General features: G+C 38.6%; 2 protein-coding genes across 32 annotated transcripts in view; one reads left to right on the top strand and one right to left on the bottom strand.

The window, feature by feature from the left end:
* RPL7L1 (ribosomal protein L7 like 1) overlaps positions 1-16,250 on the top strand; it is a 142,204-nt gene that overhangs the window by 74,233 nt on the left and 51,721 nt on the right. The window contains exon 1 of one of the 22 annotated variants that reach the window (XM_086888206.1): positions 2,535-2,664. The exons of the other annotated variants lie outside the window; for them this stretch is intronic. The gene's annotated coding sequence lies outside the window, so the exon portion shown is untranslated. Of the gene's footprint in view, positions 1-2,534; positions 2,665-16,250 lie in introns of those variants that run through there. 22 annotated transcript variants of the gene reach the window in all.
* Positions 1-16,250, bottom strand: part of PDE5A (phosphodiesterase 5A) — a 103,640-nt gene that overhangs the window by 63,099 nt on the left and 24,291 nt on the right. For 4 of the 10 annotated variants that reach the window (XM_023926521.2, XM_086888092.1, XM_086888089.1 and 1 more), the window contains exon 3: positions 7,967-8,070. The exons of the other annotated variants lie outside the window; for them this stretch is intronic. The gene's annotated coding sequence lies outside the window, so the exon portion shown is untranslated. The remainder of the gene's footprint in view (positions 1-7,966; positions 8,071-16,250) is intronic. 10 annotated transcript variants of the gene reach the window in all.

Below are 16,250 nucleotides of genomic sequence, written 5' to 3'. Positions count from 1 at the left end.
AGTTTTTGTACACTGCCCTAAAGTACTCAGTTATTAGGGCAAGTTCAAATTCCTTTCACCCACTGCAAGAATGAAATTGTCACTTTGGAACTTGTCTTCTATGAAAAGGAAAAAAACCAAAACCAGCCTGTAATTCTTTCTGGGAGCTTAACCAAAAGAAGTTTTCAGGGAAAATTTTCTGTTTAGGGGAAAACACTGAAAAGCCCCACATGGCCCAGCCTCAGCACACATCACATGTAGAACATACAGTGAGAACTCATGGACACTCACACGTCCTGAAGGGCTAAATAACAAAGAAATGGTAAATGATGGGATAGCCTGTATTCCATGCAGCCTTGTAAAGGATGTTTTCCTGATTTGTTTCCCATCCCATATGCAGGACTTGTTTTTGTCAGTCAATCCTTTGTGAGGCTGCTGAGCTGGGCCCCGCTCAGGCTCCAGCAAACCACAGCAATGAGGTTAATGCTCCCCAGTGCAGATTCATTAAAGTTTCTCATCAAGACTTGCCTTTTCTTCAGCAGAGGTTACTGTTCCATATAATTTGATGACAAAGGTATTCGTGAAATTTGTGCTAAAGAGCATTCATTTAGAGGAAAAAATCCAAAAACAACAAATCAAAATACCCAGTAATGCTTAAAGTAACATGGTTTATTTCGTGTTCTAAGGATTTAACTACCTCTGATTTATGTCAAAAAATATTAGGAGATGGTAATCTAGAAGTGTGATCATAACAGAAACCTTTATATCCAGTTGATTTTCAGCCAAAAGAAGACCAGTGGTTTCTCCCCATGACTTTTTTTTCCAAAGCCTTATAGTACTGTTTGTTTCGGAGGTACGGCCTTCGTGAAACCAAAGATAGCCGGGAAAAAAAGAACAATTTAATTTACATTATAATTTGCAATTTAATTTGAGGCTGAGAAGACATTCTGAGAAGCATGGTAGTAATCCAGAAGAGGGAAAGTGAGATAAATAAGCCTGCACTAATGTCAGCACTAATAAGGATCCTGTTTTCAGCAGCTGAGGCAGAGTGGTCAGAAACAGCTCAATTATGTCTGTGCTGTACCACAGCTCGTGGTGCAGATAAAACCAGAGAAACCTCACAGTGTCTGGCTCTGAAGGTTGGCAGCAAAATACTGGAGACCATTCCAGATGTGCTCATTGAGAATTTGAACAAATTCTTATTTTCTTTCAACTTGTGAGGAGATACAAAGCTTTCTTTCAGTCTCCAGACTTAGAAGATAGTTTTAAACAATGACAGACAAGTACGTGGGTCTCTCGTCAGAGGCTGCTCCAGGTTCAGTGATAATTCAGGAGTTAAGGTGTTCTGTTGTGCCATTTGCTGGATTGGAATTCAACAGAGCTGTTACATTTCATCTCTCAGAGCTTAGTTCTCTTCCTTCCCCCAGTCAGGAGCTAATAACCTAAACCTGTAAGGTAGCCTCGTATTACAGGTATCTCACAGCTCCTAAATACAGTGGAAACAGTTTTCAGGTTCTCAAGTGCTGTTGTGAGACACAAATAATATTAAACATTGCCTTGAGACATCACTTTTCATTTTTTTGGTGAGAACAGAGATGTGAGTGTGGAGCTCTGAAGAAGACTTTGGGTCTTTATAAATGCTGATCTCTTTAAAGCTGGAACTTCATCTGTGAGCTTAGAGGCATTTCAAATAAAATGCTTTATTCTTTCAGGGGTTTTTTACATGGATGTAATTGGTCAAATATGTACTAAACCTGTCTACGGGCCTTGCCTCTGTACCTATTTAGGGAAGCAGAGAGACTGTTTTTATAAATTAAAATAAAATGTACAAATTGTATAGCAAATGACAAACATTGTAAAATGTTGTCTGAAAAGTTCAACCAAGCACTAGATACAAATTTAATTTGAATTCCAAGATTCCAGATAAACATATTTTTGTCTCTCCAGATTTATGAGCCGCCCTTGTTCTCCACTAATTTCCTCTTAGTTCTTGGAGGTGTGTTTATATTTGGTCCATTTGGCCTACTCAAAGCATCCTTTCTACGCCAGTCCCTAAGTTTGATTTTCCAGTCAAGTACTCTTCTGGGGACACTCAGCACATCAATCCCTCAAGGGCTAAATTTGGAAAGTACAGCATCAATTGTTATCATTAACTGCCTTTAGAGTACATTGGAGTAGTGAGAGAAGTGATAGATTTCCCAAAGCTTCCTAGAGAACCATTTCCTACTTCAGACCAGGACACATGCTCTGCTATCTGTTTAATCAAGTAACAGAAGGAACAGTCATAGTCAAAAGCCAGAAGAGGAACAATTATCTGGTCAGATAATTTGAACATCTTTAAAATTTGAATCCACAATGCAGCAGAGTATAATTTCATTCTCCCCCAGACATTAAAATTATTAATAAGAAGTCACTATAAATTATGAATAGTACAAAGTGTTCAAATCAACTCAGCTGCAAATTTCTTTTGGCAGAATTCCAGGGGTCTACTTTGGTCTTCCAGAGAAGATTTTTTTGCCTGATACTGTGCCGCCTTTGCATTTCTTTTGTTTTAGTATCAGCAAAGAGAAGCAGAAGGCTGGACCAGCCATTCTTCTGGGCAGGAGCTGAAAAGATCAAGAAAGGCTCCTGATGTTATCTTGAAAAAGGATGTAGGCTACTGGCTAAGGTTGGGAGTAATGGGAGGTGAGTTATTTCATAACTAGTTTGGATAGTTTCCATGAGCTGGTTAGAGAAAAATGATATAGTTCTGAAGCAGAGAAAGCACAAATAGCAAATTACTCTAATGAAAGCTTTTGTGAGCAAAGCCTTTCATTATAGCTATTCCAAATGTGCAAAAGGGCAAAGTAACAAGGCTAAATACATTTTGTATTTTCTTAAGCAGTGCCCAGTGTCCCTTGAGCTCCATTTGTTCAAGTAAGTAGGAATATGGTGATGCAAAAGCAGATGGTGTTTGCTGCTATTGGATGACAGATGTTCCCTTATCCCTGAGATTATACAGTTAAGTGTGATGCATTTATAGCTGGGTTATGCAAAATACTGAGCACCCTCAGCTTGCATTAGCTGCCGGGGCAGCTGGAGGGGCTCTTGGGAGTCAGGGACCTTCTTAGCTGAACTCTTCACCTCAGCTCTTGATTTGGAGATGTCCTGATCATCAGTGTTCAACATCTTTGGGATCAGCCTGCAGTCACCCTCGCTAGACCTGAAATCAAAGACCTTCCCTCTGTGCATGGATCAGATGCTGAGGAACTCGGTTGATGCAGTTGTGCGAATGTAGCAATCCCACTGACAATAACTGTGTTGAAACACACGTTTCTATGTTGCACAGAGGTGGAAAGGAGATAAGATAATCTCAGTGCTCAGTAGAAAATTCTCACTAAAAGCTAAACAGTTCCAGATGCTGAGCAGTCCCACCTTTAACTTAACACTGTTGCAGCGTAGCAGCGTCGGGTGAGCCTTCCAGTCGGCCCTGATCCTCGCTGTCCCTCAAACATGGCCCTCCCAGGATTAACAAGCGGGGCTCCTCATCTTCCAGCAAGGTTTCTTTTGAAATGGCAAGAAGCATTTTTAAATTTATCTATATGGACCCTGAGATGAGGCTGGCAAATGTATGAAAGTCAGTCAGATTTAAAGAGCCACCAGAGGAGTGCAAAAGGGGATATCCCACTAATGAGAATTCTTATAAAATTCATTAGGAAGAATTTCTCCGCAGTCATTGTTTATCAGTTAAAAGTCAATGAGAAACCAAGCTCTTTCTTATTTCAGGGCTGATTGTGTAGTATAAAGTACAATCACCTGTTCTTAACTTCTGCATGTTACTGCGTACTCTAGATAGATGTAGTTACAAAGCAATAATTTATGACACCGTGCCACACGAGTTAATTCATCCTTGCCTTAAAAGTTCCTGGATTCCTGTTGAACCTTAGCTTTGACCTTCTCTGAATAGAAACAGGAGATAGAGACTTCAAAGCTGATACATTTGCTGGGTGACAGAGCACATGACCAAGTTTCTGTTTGCACATAGTAAAATAAATTTTCAGCAGTTAATTCCAATTGTATTTCATTTTATATTTGAGTGCTACAAATAGCAGGGTTCCTTTGTATAAAATTGTAACTTTGATTTCACTTGATGGTTTTCTGTGTTTTCAACAGCAGATTTTTCTTTTTATCCTATGAAATACAGTCATTTGAAAAAAAAAAATTAATCAAGGAATTGCTGCTAAAAAAAAAAATAAATGGATATCCTATACCAGCTCCCACTAAATTATTCTCTTTCTTAAACAATGCTGCATTTTTATGTAAGCAATATGCATGCCAGACACTTGCATGAAAAATATCATGTGTATAGTGCACTTCATTTATTTCTTGACATAACAACATAAGTTGAAAAAACACAGCAGTTTGCAGGAATTAAGTTAGGACATAAAACAGACTATTTATGTCAAGAGAAGGAGACAATTTGCATTAAAAGCAGAGAGATGACGACTCGCTACATAGTTCATGCAAATCTAATGTGAACTTTATGAAAACATGAGAGAGACTCGCTGCAGCCATGTGACAAAACACAGAGCATTGTCACCCCAGACACACAAACAGTACAGAGTTTCACTGTGGAGAAACCCAAATTCTGAATGTCAGTCTAGTAAGTGCACAAAGCCCATTGCTTATGGAAGTTCTGGATGTGAAAGTGCTTCACCACCTCCTGTGATCCAGGAAGGGTCTAGGGCAGCACTCCCTGGCAGCACAGCTTCTTTCCCACTCTCTGCAAAGGGAGGAATTCAGTTACTGCAGGACTTCAGCAGGCACTGGTAAGAGTTATAGCAGCATACTGAACAAAGCATATTGTCTGCCTGAAATCATAACAGAATTTCAGGATGAGCAGGCTGGCATGAAATAAATATTTGAGGTTCAGTCCACTTCAGGCAATTTGCCCAAAATAATAGATGATGGTTAAAAATGATATTTGGTTTCCAAATACCCATCCAAATGCATTTTACTTGGCAGCTTGACAGAACAGTCATTTTTAGAATTTTATGCCATTAAAATCAGAGGTCAGATAAAGTGTAACTATCCAAACATTAGACTAATTATTGCTACCCAGTGTCTGTCAAGGGCTTTGTTCCTTGTCAAGATGCCTGCACACTTTAGCATGAATACTGTAACTCTCCTTCCCTAGCATCCCTCTTTTCCTTCACCCCAACCCACACACAGTGTGGCATTTCAATAAGATTCTTCACACTGTGTCATAAATATTAATGACATGGAACTCAGAGCTTGGCATTTTTCACTAATGGCCCTCTTCATCACAGTTTCACCCCTGGACTGCAGCCAGCCCCTGTGTAACTGGCTGACATTTTTTTAAAACATATTACTATCAAAGTGAAACAAAATACTGAAACAATTTCTCACAAATTAAAATTGTTGGCACATCCTCTCTCCACATTGTGTGCTTGGGATGTCATTTGGCACGACTTCCTGAACAATGCCCATGTTGGCTTGACATGGTTTATCTTGTAATTACAGTTTATGCTTTTCACCTAATCCTATAATAGCTCCAAATGAGCTGTGGATGGACATTTGATATAAAAGTCAGCCTGGTTAAAAAAATAAATAAATTAGTACATATTTCCCTACAATCCAACTTTTCTATGAAGCTTCCAGAAAATCTCCATAGAAAGATTGATACCGTTGTTGGCATTTCTTAGTTCCTGTGATTATTTGCATCATTTCTGTCCTTTCAGTCTGAGCTGTACCAGTCATCTGAAATTGTAAATTGAACAACAAACAATGTTTTGGAGATATTTATGGCAGTGTTCAAGATTTAATGATTTAATTTTCTGTTGTGTTTCTGCCTGAATGAAGCATGTACAGCTCAGTCTCTCCATACAAGGTAACGAGCCTTCTGAACAAGCTGCCAGACACTGACACACTTCCTGAAACAGCAAGTATGTGCTTGCTTCTTCTTAACCTTCATTTTATATCTGAGTTGGGACCACAATGTTCACATCCCACAGGCTTGAGCCTTTCAGTTTCTAGATCATCACTGCGGAACTGACATTTCACTGAAACAATAGGGTGAATGAGAACAATAATAATTTGTCTTTTGCCTTCAGCAAGAAGTAAAAGTAGAAGATGGATAAGCAGAAACATATTCTGGGCTCATTGAAATCAAATGTATTTCACAATGTAGTGTGTCAGAACTTTTAGTGCTCTGAATTAAGCAGAATATAGAGCAAGCAGAACCATGGGATGGTAGGGCTGGAAGGAATAAGAAATCACCTGATACAAGGCAAAAGCCACAACCTTTGGAGTCTTCCTAGCAGACATTTGTCAGCCTGCCTTGAAATCTTCAATAAGGATGCACAAAACCTCAGTCAAATTTTCCTGCTGTTCATGGCCCTTTTATTACAAAATATGTCTGATAATGTAACCTGAATCTTTCTTGAATTTTATCTTGTAACTTCTGCAGACACGTAAAATAGCCTTCTACATGTCCAAGAGGCTGTTATCAAGGCTTTCCTTGGTCTGATTGGCTAAATATCCCACTGTTCCAATATTTTACCCTAATTCATAATTTATAGATCACTTCATCATTTTTATTGCTGTGTTTGGGACTGTCTCTGACCAGTCCATAGACTTCTTGAAGTGTGGTCCCTGACACAGCCACAGCAATCCAGCTAAAGCCTTATCAGTGCTGCTCTAGCAACAGGGTTCCTCTGCAAGTTTGTCTGCTATCCACATTCCAGAATGACACTGTGTTGGCAGCAGTGTGACATTGTTAACTCCCATCCTGTCTGGTCTCAGATGTCATTTCTGTCCTTTCTATCTGAATTTCCCCCTCCTCAGCTATTCCACATTTTCAGTCTGTGCAGGTTATTATTCCTGAGCACCATGCTTACTCTTGTAGAAGTCAAAAAAGATTAAAAGTTTTTCATTTGTATCTCCAGTTTGTCACAACTATGTGGAATCCTATTCTTGACCTCCAGAGTACTGGCAATGGACCAGACTTCATTTGTCTCTAAGTCAAACGAGCCTCTTCTGTGATGTGACCCTTGGGTAAGGAGTGAAAGCACTGAATAACACTGGGACAGACCCCAGTTGATAAGCTGTGCACTCACACTGGACATTCCTTTTTCCCTAACTTGCTGTGGTATGAGACAGTATTACAGACATAACACTAATGAATTCTAAATATCTAAGATTCATAGTTTTTCTTTCTGCTTTATTTCTCAATAATACAGTTTTGAAAAAAATTCCTTAACATGGAGTAAACAGGGGAATCTTTGAAAGCACATATTTAAAATTACGTATTTTATATTGTTTTGTTTCTTCTTCAACATATAGAATTAAAATACCAAGAAAGTTATTTTGTTCTGAATGCTCTTACTATAAGCTTGTGCATTTTAAAAGTCTGCATAATTTAATGGATGGGTACCAAATGCAACTTAAATTGTCTTTGCTGTATAGAGACAAACTCATGATATACTTCAAATTCAGTTAAGTATTTGAGTTTTAGAAACTTGGAGCATTTGCTGACTGGATTTCATCTACTCTGAAATCTCCAGCCATCTAGTAAATTCAAGGTCAGGATGCAAATTCTTGGATCCAGAATGCAAGATCTGGATCTGCAAGATTTTTAAGATTTCAAAGTTCTGAAAATTTATGAGTGTTTGCACTTGGTGTTTTGGTTTGCCTCCTGCTACTTACATCTTTTTTTTTTTTTAATGTGTAAAGTGCTTTTTTTTTAATAAGAAATGCAGTTATGTCAGGTGTTTATCAGATATACGCCCAACTGCACATAAAATGGTAATGGACCAGTCCACAACTGTGGAATGGGCTGTGATATCCTCCTGTTGTTCCAGGCCTTGAAGTATTTTATAAACTCCTACTTTTAATTTATACATGTACTCAGAGATATGGAATGCTTTGATTCTTAATTTAGAACATTCATACCATGCTTTGTCTCCAGAAAACAAAGGCAGCTCACCTAGGAGTTCACAACTCGGAAGGGCTGTTTCCTTTCATTGCTGTCGCCGTTAGTATTTCCTATACAGCAGGAGCCCAAGTGTGAAGTGCAAAACTCCAACTGTTCTGTAGGGGGGAAGCAGAACCATTGCTGTACTCAATTCTTTTTGAAGCAGAAGGAGTGGAGAATTGTCTGGCTGAAGTAAGAAATGCAGGGAAAAAACCTATAGTGTCTGTTTTTAAGGATATTGTGGAATAACAGTGGAAAAAAAGTTTGACTTGTAAGGAAATTGCCAGTTTGGGGTGATAAAATATTCCATTATAAAGGGATCATGGCATGCAGCATTTTCATGGTACATAGTTTCCTGAAACCCTAAACCCTTCCTAAGTGTTAACTAATTCACTTTGTAATTCTCCCTTTAGGGAAAAATAGTACTTTCAGACCTTTTTCGACAGATGTTGAAACTGTCTCTGGAGGATGGAGTTGGATACCTCAGTTCAAAGCAGAAACAGAGATCTCAGCTCTGGGTTGTCTCTTCTACGAATATCAGGTTTAATCCTACAAGTTGGCAAGCACTTAGCACAGCCAAGAGGTGAAGGAGTCCCAGACTTTGTACAAATACTCATGGCTCTTTTACAAGTAATACTTGTGTTTCTGTCCTGCAGAGAGATTTTGGAGGGATATTGGGTGACCTAAACTGAATTTGTGTATAATTTGATATATTATCTTCCCAGTAGATGTTTTCCTGGTGCTCACCCAGGAAAATCCTTGTGCAAATGGGTAAATTAGCAGCACTGTTGCCATTACACGGGTGTCACAAGCTGAGCTGGTGAGCTCTGCCCTTCCAGCACAAGTGAACTGGGTCTGTTACCATCATTCTTGTGACGCCCTGGCAAGGAAGAGCTCTTTTAATCTGGCTTTTTTTTCAAAGTTATTAGTTCAAACTGCTTGAAAACTATTCCAGTGTGGAAGGCTAGGCTGTCAGCATGGAGCCCTGATGCCTGATGTCTTCCCTATGAGTGCCTCGAGGGCCAAGCTGTCGTGGTGAAATGCAAACCTGAAGCCAGCCAGATTTATTTCTGTCAGCCTATAGCTCACTGCAGTTTGTTTGAGCTGAAATCTGAGGGCTTCCAGTGAGGCTGGAGCAAACAGAGCTCTGGGTAAGCACATGTGGAGTTTTGCTGTTTGGGGTTGGTTCTTGTGCTTGCTGTTATGACCCTACAAGATTCCTGTAAGCCCAAACCCAGTGCTGGGAGCTCTTTCAGAGAAGAGTGTGTGTGTGCAAGGAGCTGTGGCTTGGCAACACGCCCAATTTACTTCCACAAGTAGGAACTAAAGATGAGATCTTCTTGTGTGGCTGGATAAAATACATATCCTGCCTTACAGCTGAGGACACATGCAGAGCCTAAATCACAAATCTTCACCAAGAAACTGTTTCTAAATAAGTGGATAAGTGTTGGCCAATTGTTTATCACTTTTTTACTGCTGGTATGTCTTACGGGAGACCGGATGATTGGAGCAATGCAACAACATTACAGGAAAATATTCACCCTTTTCCCAGCAAATGCTTGCAACTCATTTTTATTTGTGACAATATGTTTGCAGAAAGTGACTGTTGGACTTGAAATTGAGGTTAATTTAATGATGAGATGGAGTATATTTGAAACAAATTTAGTCCGGAAGGCTATCCGGTCAGGAAGAGGAAACAATATCAAGGAACTAAGTTGAGCAAACAACTCAGATACTGAATTGTGAATATTGAGCACTCAGAAAAATTTCATATGGGCTGACATTGGTTATCTTTTTACAACAAAGAGGAATTTTCTGAAGTATAAAGGCTGGGTGGTATATTGACCAATAATTCTTCAGTATGAAATTCAGCTGACTCCACTATCCCTCTGTTCTCGGTCATGCACACTTCATAGAGTATTACAGCCAAAATAATTGTTTCTATAGAATAAATTACTAAATTGCTAAGTAAAGAATAAAGAATATATTTTGACACTACTTTCCTTATAGCTCTAATCATGGAAGTATCCAATTTTCTCATTTTTATGTAAATGAAACTCAAATAAGCAATCTTCCCGTTGCATATTCCCTTGGTCTATCTTTCAAAAATCATTAGGGGACAATTTTTCCACAAAAAAGAATGCAAACTGCTGTCTGCTTGTAAGTTTGTGATTCATGCCTCCTGTCAAGACTACCAAACCAGTAAAAACACTGGAATGTGAAAAAATAAGCATGATTATGTATTTCAGGAAAACAATTTTCTCAAGAATGTTTCTGGAACAAATTTTCAGTGTTTAGCTATTTCTAGTTGATGTTTCGGTGATGGAATGCCTACTGGCCCCAATTTGTACTATGGAATTGTCCCACAGGACAATACTTTGCTGTTGTGTGTTTAAGGTGTCTTTTTTTCAGACTCCTGTAGCAGCAAATCCTTTAGCAGCTCATTACTTAATGGAAACTAAACAAAGCTTCTTCCAGGAAAAAAAATGTTGATCTCTATCACCCCACAGTGAACTTCTCTTGTTAAATACATAACACATGCTTTTGGAAAATATCCTCAGTTTAATCTGAGCAGTGTAAACTCCAAAGACATGACCACGTCCTCATTCATCCATCTTGCATAGCTCAAAACTCCAAACTTTCTGGGAAAAAGAAAAGGAAGTGCAGAAGATACTTTTTATGTATACAAATCTCCTCGTGTGATATGACTAGACTTTTGTCTGTTGTTCCTAATAAAAATAGCCACCTACACAAATGAGAACTCAAGGGAAAGCTCTTATAAATAGGGATCCTAGAGGCCCTGGCTGACCTCCTTTGCTCTCTGCTAACAGATATTTCTTTGGGTGTTTTTCCATTTCCTATGGAAACTCTTTCTGTTTTTTATTGTGCAGAAAGCAGTGCTGGCTGCTCCCTCCATACATCGTGACCTTATTGCTGTGTCTGTTTCTGCCAGAGTTGCTGTTCTATAGCTTTTCTGTTCCACTGGAACTGCCATGACCACTGGTATTAATTGTGCCAGAAGAAGTATAGAGTATAATTTAGGTGCAGAAGCCATGAACTGAGCAGCTGATAAGTTATACACAGGTTTTGAAAAGTATACAATAACGATTCTGAGCTTTGACCATGAATATCATATACCTCATGTACAATCTCAATTCATTTGGAGCAATGCTGTATCAGGAGGAAGGATGTTTATAATATTTCACTGCTGCTGTCACTTGCAGGGATGCAGTCCACTGTTTCAGTGGATCTGTGCTGGAGATCCATTCCCCACTGGCTTTGGCTTACAGTTTTTGCCAAAAAAATAAAAAAAATAAAAAAAATATTGCCACTGTTTCAGCAGGAAAATGTTTGTGCCTGGAGTTGAGCAACCATAAAACATAATGCCATAAGTCTCATGGAACAATGAATAAAAGAAAAGGACAAGTTATTTTGCAGACGTATTTTGAAAACATGCTTTCAAAATGTTTATCCTTTCAAAGCATTAAATTACAAATTTTTATATCTAGTCATTACTGTTCTGACTTTGCACTGTAGGAATACATCTTGCTCCTGTTGTCCTTACTGTATCAGTGATTTATTCCCTCAGGAGAAGTCTCAGCATGTGGAAAAGAAACTATTCCTGAAATCAGTGAACTCTATTTTAAACTGGCAAAGCAGAGTTGCTCCTGTTTCTCCTCCAACTTAACCCGTAATTCCTGGAAGTGTACAGTTCCCAGATATAAACGTAGAAAACCTAAAATTAAAACCAGATCACTTGCCTATTCTTTTGAGGATTGTGGAATTGCATACTTTGTGTTTATAGTATAGCTGCCATATAAATATAGAATATATAGCAAAATACTGCTTATACCACATTTGTGTTTGTGCACATTTGTGCTTTTTTCTTTCAAGTAATCACTTGTGTTTTATGGTAATATTATAATAAGTTAGGACAAAATATTGTCTTCTCTAAGGAATATATGCTTTGAAATAAGTGAATGAACCAAGCTGTTAGATAATGCATGAGATCCACTATCCAAAATTCTGTGCTGGTTCTTGGAATTATATTCAGATAATTGGAGGGCCATTTTCTCAGTACCTATAGTGAATGCTTGTTTTTTTCAGAGGAAGCCATTTTCTTTCTTAATTATTTAGGGGAAAATCTTCCACAGGGCATATATGTATGGAATAGCAAAGACAGTTCTTTCAGAGGATCTGGAAATACCAAATAAAAAAGGATATTATCCAGAAAACGTTGGCTTGTCTGGCAGTGCTTTAGCCATCTGCTGAGAGTGTGAGTACTGAGTGTCCAGTTTGCATATTTAATCTGCCAGTATGGAACTTAATTGTAATTTAGTGCTTTTTTCATAGCTTTCAATAATAGAAGGTGCTGAAAATTCTACTAAATTGGGTGCATTTCACATAGATTTCCTGTCTGGTCCTGTCCACTGACATGACCTAGATTCATTATTTCATACTCACTCTTATGGCCTTGGGCACAGATTTAAAGCCATAGTCATGGGGACTAATGAGGCATGAAAATATGGGAAAACACCATGAAAAATTAACCAAATGGTCCACAAGGTCAGTTCTGCTTTATAATTTTTGTAACTGTTTTGTATTCTATTCTATTTTGTTTGGCAGAAATCTTCCACAATCAGGATCATTCCATATATTTTTGACAGAGGTTTGTATCAGGTTTGGGTGATAGAGTTTTTAGTATTATGATGAACTATTTTGGATTTGTTTAAAAAGGAACTTTGAATGCTGATCACCCTCAATAGATGTTCCCAACAGAATAATAACTGCTCAAAACATCCAAAGGGAAAGACATTTTTCCATGAACATTTCAATAATTCTTACAGCCTTCCATGAAAATAATACATGTTAATGAAATAAGGGCATAGACTGCTTTTTAATTTCCCAAATAGGTTTCTGTAATTGTGAAGTCAGGTTGTGCTGAATGTTCCCCGATAGTTGGTCATGAGGGACAAACTGATAGGGATATGTGCTAGAAGATCCCTTATCAAATCTAGGGCTAATTAGTTAGTTGCTGGCCTAAAATGTAAAGAAAAATGATTAAACCAAAAAGAATAGAAACAGCTGATATTTCAAACCTGGTAACAAAGGGATATTAATACAGAATGAAGTCCTTGTCTGCGCTTTGATGTCTTTGACTCAAGTCCTTTCTTAAGAAAAAGCATCAAACCGCTCATATTCCAGCATTTTGTCATCCCTGTAAAAATTCCAGCTGCTGTTGTTGCTGAAAGTGCATAAACAATTTGTTGTGCAGCATGTGCGGTGTCCTGCAGCACTCAGACTCGTGCTGGTCACGCTTCCAGCGCACCATTACCTCATCCCTGAGCTTCGGCAAGTCTGTTGCTAATTCTACAAGAGTTCACCCCTTGGGCAGGCAATAACACAGCACACAGAGACCGGGATGGATTAACAAATAAATATCTGCAGAATGATTCCTTTCCTGTTGATGGCGAATGCCCTTTGTTTCTCCCACCACTATCCTTCCACAATGTATTTTTTTCAGGGTACACTGAATGTGGATATGGAAGCAGTGCCATTCAGAGACCATTACAGAGAAAAGCAGGAGCTGTAAGGCTGATTAGAGCTGTTATCTAAATGCCCCCATTACCCAAACAGGCATCACATTGGAAAAAAGGTCAGACTAATCCAAGGAAAATAATGTGAGGAGAATACTGTAGGTGTTGAGTGCTGTGGGGGTGAAGATGCACTACACTGTTCATTGTATCCTCTGGCTCCCTACAGAACTTTCCAGCACATCCTCACATTGCTGTGTCTCAGGTCAGGCAAGGACTGCACAAACACCAGTGATTCCTCTCTGTTCCATCACACTTCCCAGCAGCGGCCAAAACTGGAGAAATTTAATTAAATCTCTGGAATGTCAGGTGGAAGCTAAGAAAAAACACATGGCAGCTTAATATTCTATTATTCTGTTTATCTTTTTTAGGTCATATGTTAAAATTTGTGATCACTCAGACCCATGATAGCAAAGTCAGACAAACCCCATTAAGGGCAGGGAGGATAAAGTTTGTTTAGGAAAGGCAGGAAAATAGGGAGCCAACCATGCTGCTCTTCTACATCCTCTTCAGCGCCTGAGGGGACATCACCTGCCCTCAGGACTAGCCCCAGTTTTTAAAAACAGAAACAAATACAGAAGAAAAATCATAATTTCAGCCCCATCTTATCCTTTCCCCCTTATATCCTGATAAAAGGAGGGAAGGAAGCAGAAGGAGGAAGAAAAATCAGCAGAACTGGGGGAATTTGAGAGGAAAAGGGACTGATGCAAAAACCATTTCTCTTTAAGAACTTGCTCAAGCTCAAGGTCCCAAAAGTATCTTCAGCAGCTCTTGACTCATAAAAAGCCTGGTGTGGTAAATATTTCTATTTTCACCTTCCCTGATTTTCAGGCTTTATGATTTCTTAAGGGCATTGTGATATATCAAAGTTCATCTCTCTATAAAGAGTTCATGTATGTGGCTGTGTGCAGCTTTTGTAGAAAAGCAGGGAGGAAACCTGGGGTGCTGGGTCACTTTGTCACCATGTTTAGCCATGTCACTCACTTTGGAGCTAAATACCCTCAGGGTGTAATGACATGGACACTGCATTAGCAGCAAAAATATCGATTCCAATTATTTGCGATTTCTGTCTGCTGTAAAAATGAGCCTTCTTCAGTAGATAATGAGAAAGTAGCAACTAATCCTTTACCCAAATTTAATTTTATTGCAGAACTCTGTAGGTTTGTACTAGTTTAAATATTAAATTTCCACCTCAACAGCCTCTTTACACAGGCTAGGCCAGATGTGCATCTGGTATAAATTAGCATTGCTCTGTGGATGCTGTGAGAGACAGGAAGATTTCTATCAAGCAGTGCTCAGTTCCTGTATGATTAAACATATATTATGTCAATCATTCGGGTATAAAATGCTTCTGAACCAGGATTGCTTTCCTACTACTCTGGAAATATTTTCAAATATATGCAGCAAAATAATGTCAGGGCAATGAAAGGATGAAGTAACCTCAGGCTGTTTATTCAAATAATTTTTATCCAAGCGAGTAGATTTCTCTGGGACTGGTCAAAATGTTTTGTTTCAAAATTTAGCATAATTTTGAATACCAAACCATGCTTGAGATTAGGTTTAGCTACATTCACTTAATACTTCAGTGTCACTAAGTGACACGGTGTGATCAGTTGGCCAAAAATTCAATTATTCACACAGCTCTACACAAGCTACACAAAAATTTCTTTCCCTGACATTAATTTCTCCATCTTTTATGGGTTATCTACTCCCTGGGTATAAAAGGGCATTGCTCCCTGAGCCCCTGAACCCATAACTATTGGTTCTGATCTAGAGCAGTGATTTCAATCCATATCAAATGGAGAAGGTCTTTGTTTAGGCTTAAGTTCAAAACTGTTTGTGTATTGCCTTGGGACAAGATTACTGTACAAAATGGCACAACCATGCATATAAGATTGACAGGTTTCTTGAGATCTGATTTATAACAAATTCTGAAGTTTAAAAATCTTCAGATTTCTGGATTTCTGAGAAATATGTTTTCTCAGAAAACATTTTCTGGATTTCTGAGAAAATGTTGTGGAACATCCCAGTCCACACCTCTCCACTGAATGATCATCATACATCTGAGATCCTTCAGAGCACCATTAGTCCTTTTACATAAGCAATCTCTGGCAATAGTTCAGGTCTAAACTTTCCCCCTGGAATAAATAAATACAACTTTTCTAAATAAGTATTTTAAACAGGCATTATACCACTCTTCTAAAATACTCTTTAAAATGCCGTGTCTCTCCCTCCTTTGGAGTTCTAGGCCTTGATTTAATCTTCTCATGTTTTTCATTACCAAATACTTACTTCTGCTTCATTTCTTGTTTTTCCAAACGTTCCTGGTGCCACAGCACATTAAGGGTTCCCCTAGCAACACAAAAACACACTTTTCCTCAGAGCTGCATCTCCGTGGTCTAAAGCACTTAAATTATGGCCTCTCAGCTACAGCTTGTTCTGAGTTTAATTAAGAGCATTTTAAAATAATAATGACAAAGTTTAGGGCATTCTTTGATCTGCAGAAAATTGAGCAAGGGGGTCAGATCTTGAGCTTTTTGTGCCCAGATTAGCAATCAAATATTTGCATCCAGACTTTATTTATACATGAAAATGTAATTGGATCCTAGGTTTGGACTTTACATTCAGTTTTATTAAATGCTGTCTCTATTGGGGCTGGCACTATGTGGATACACAAAAGCTTTAGCTGAGGACTACCAAGT

The sequence above is a fragment of the Cyanistes caeruleus genome, chromosome 5 (assembly GCF_971803275.1).
Source record: "Cyanistes caeruleus chromosome 5, bCyaCae1.hap1.1, whole genome shotgun sequence".
Taxonomy (NCBI): Eukaryota; Metazoa; Chordata; class Aves; order Passeriformes; family Paridae; genus Cyanistes; species Cyanistes caeruleus.
This window is presented reverse-complemented; position numbering and strand designations above follow the sequence as displayed.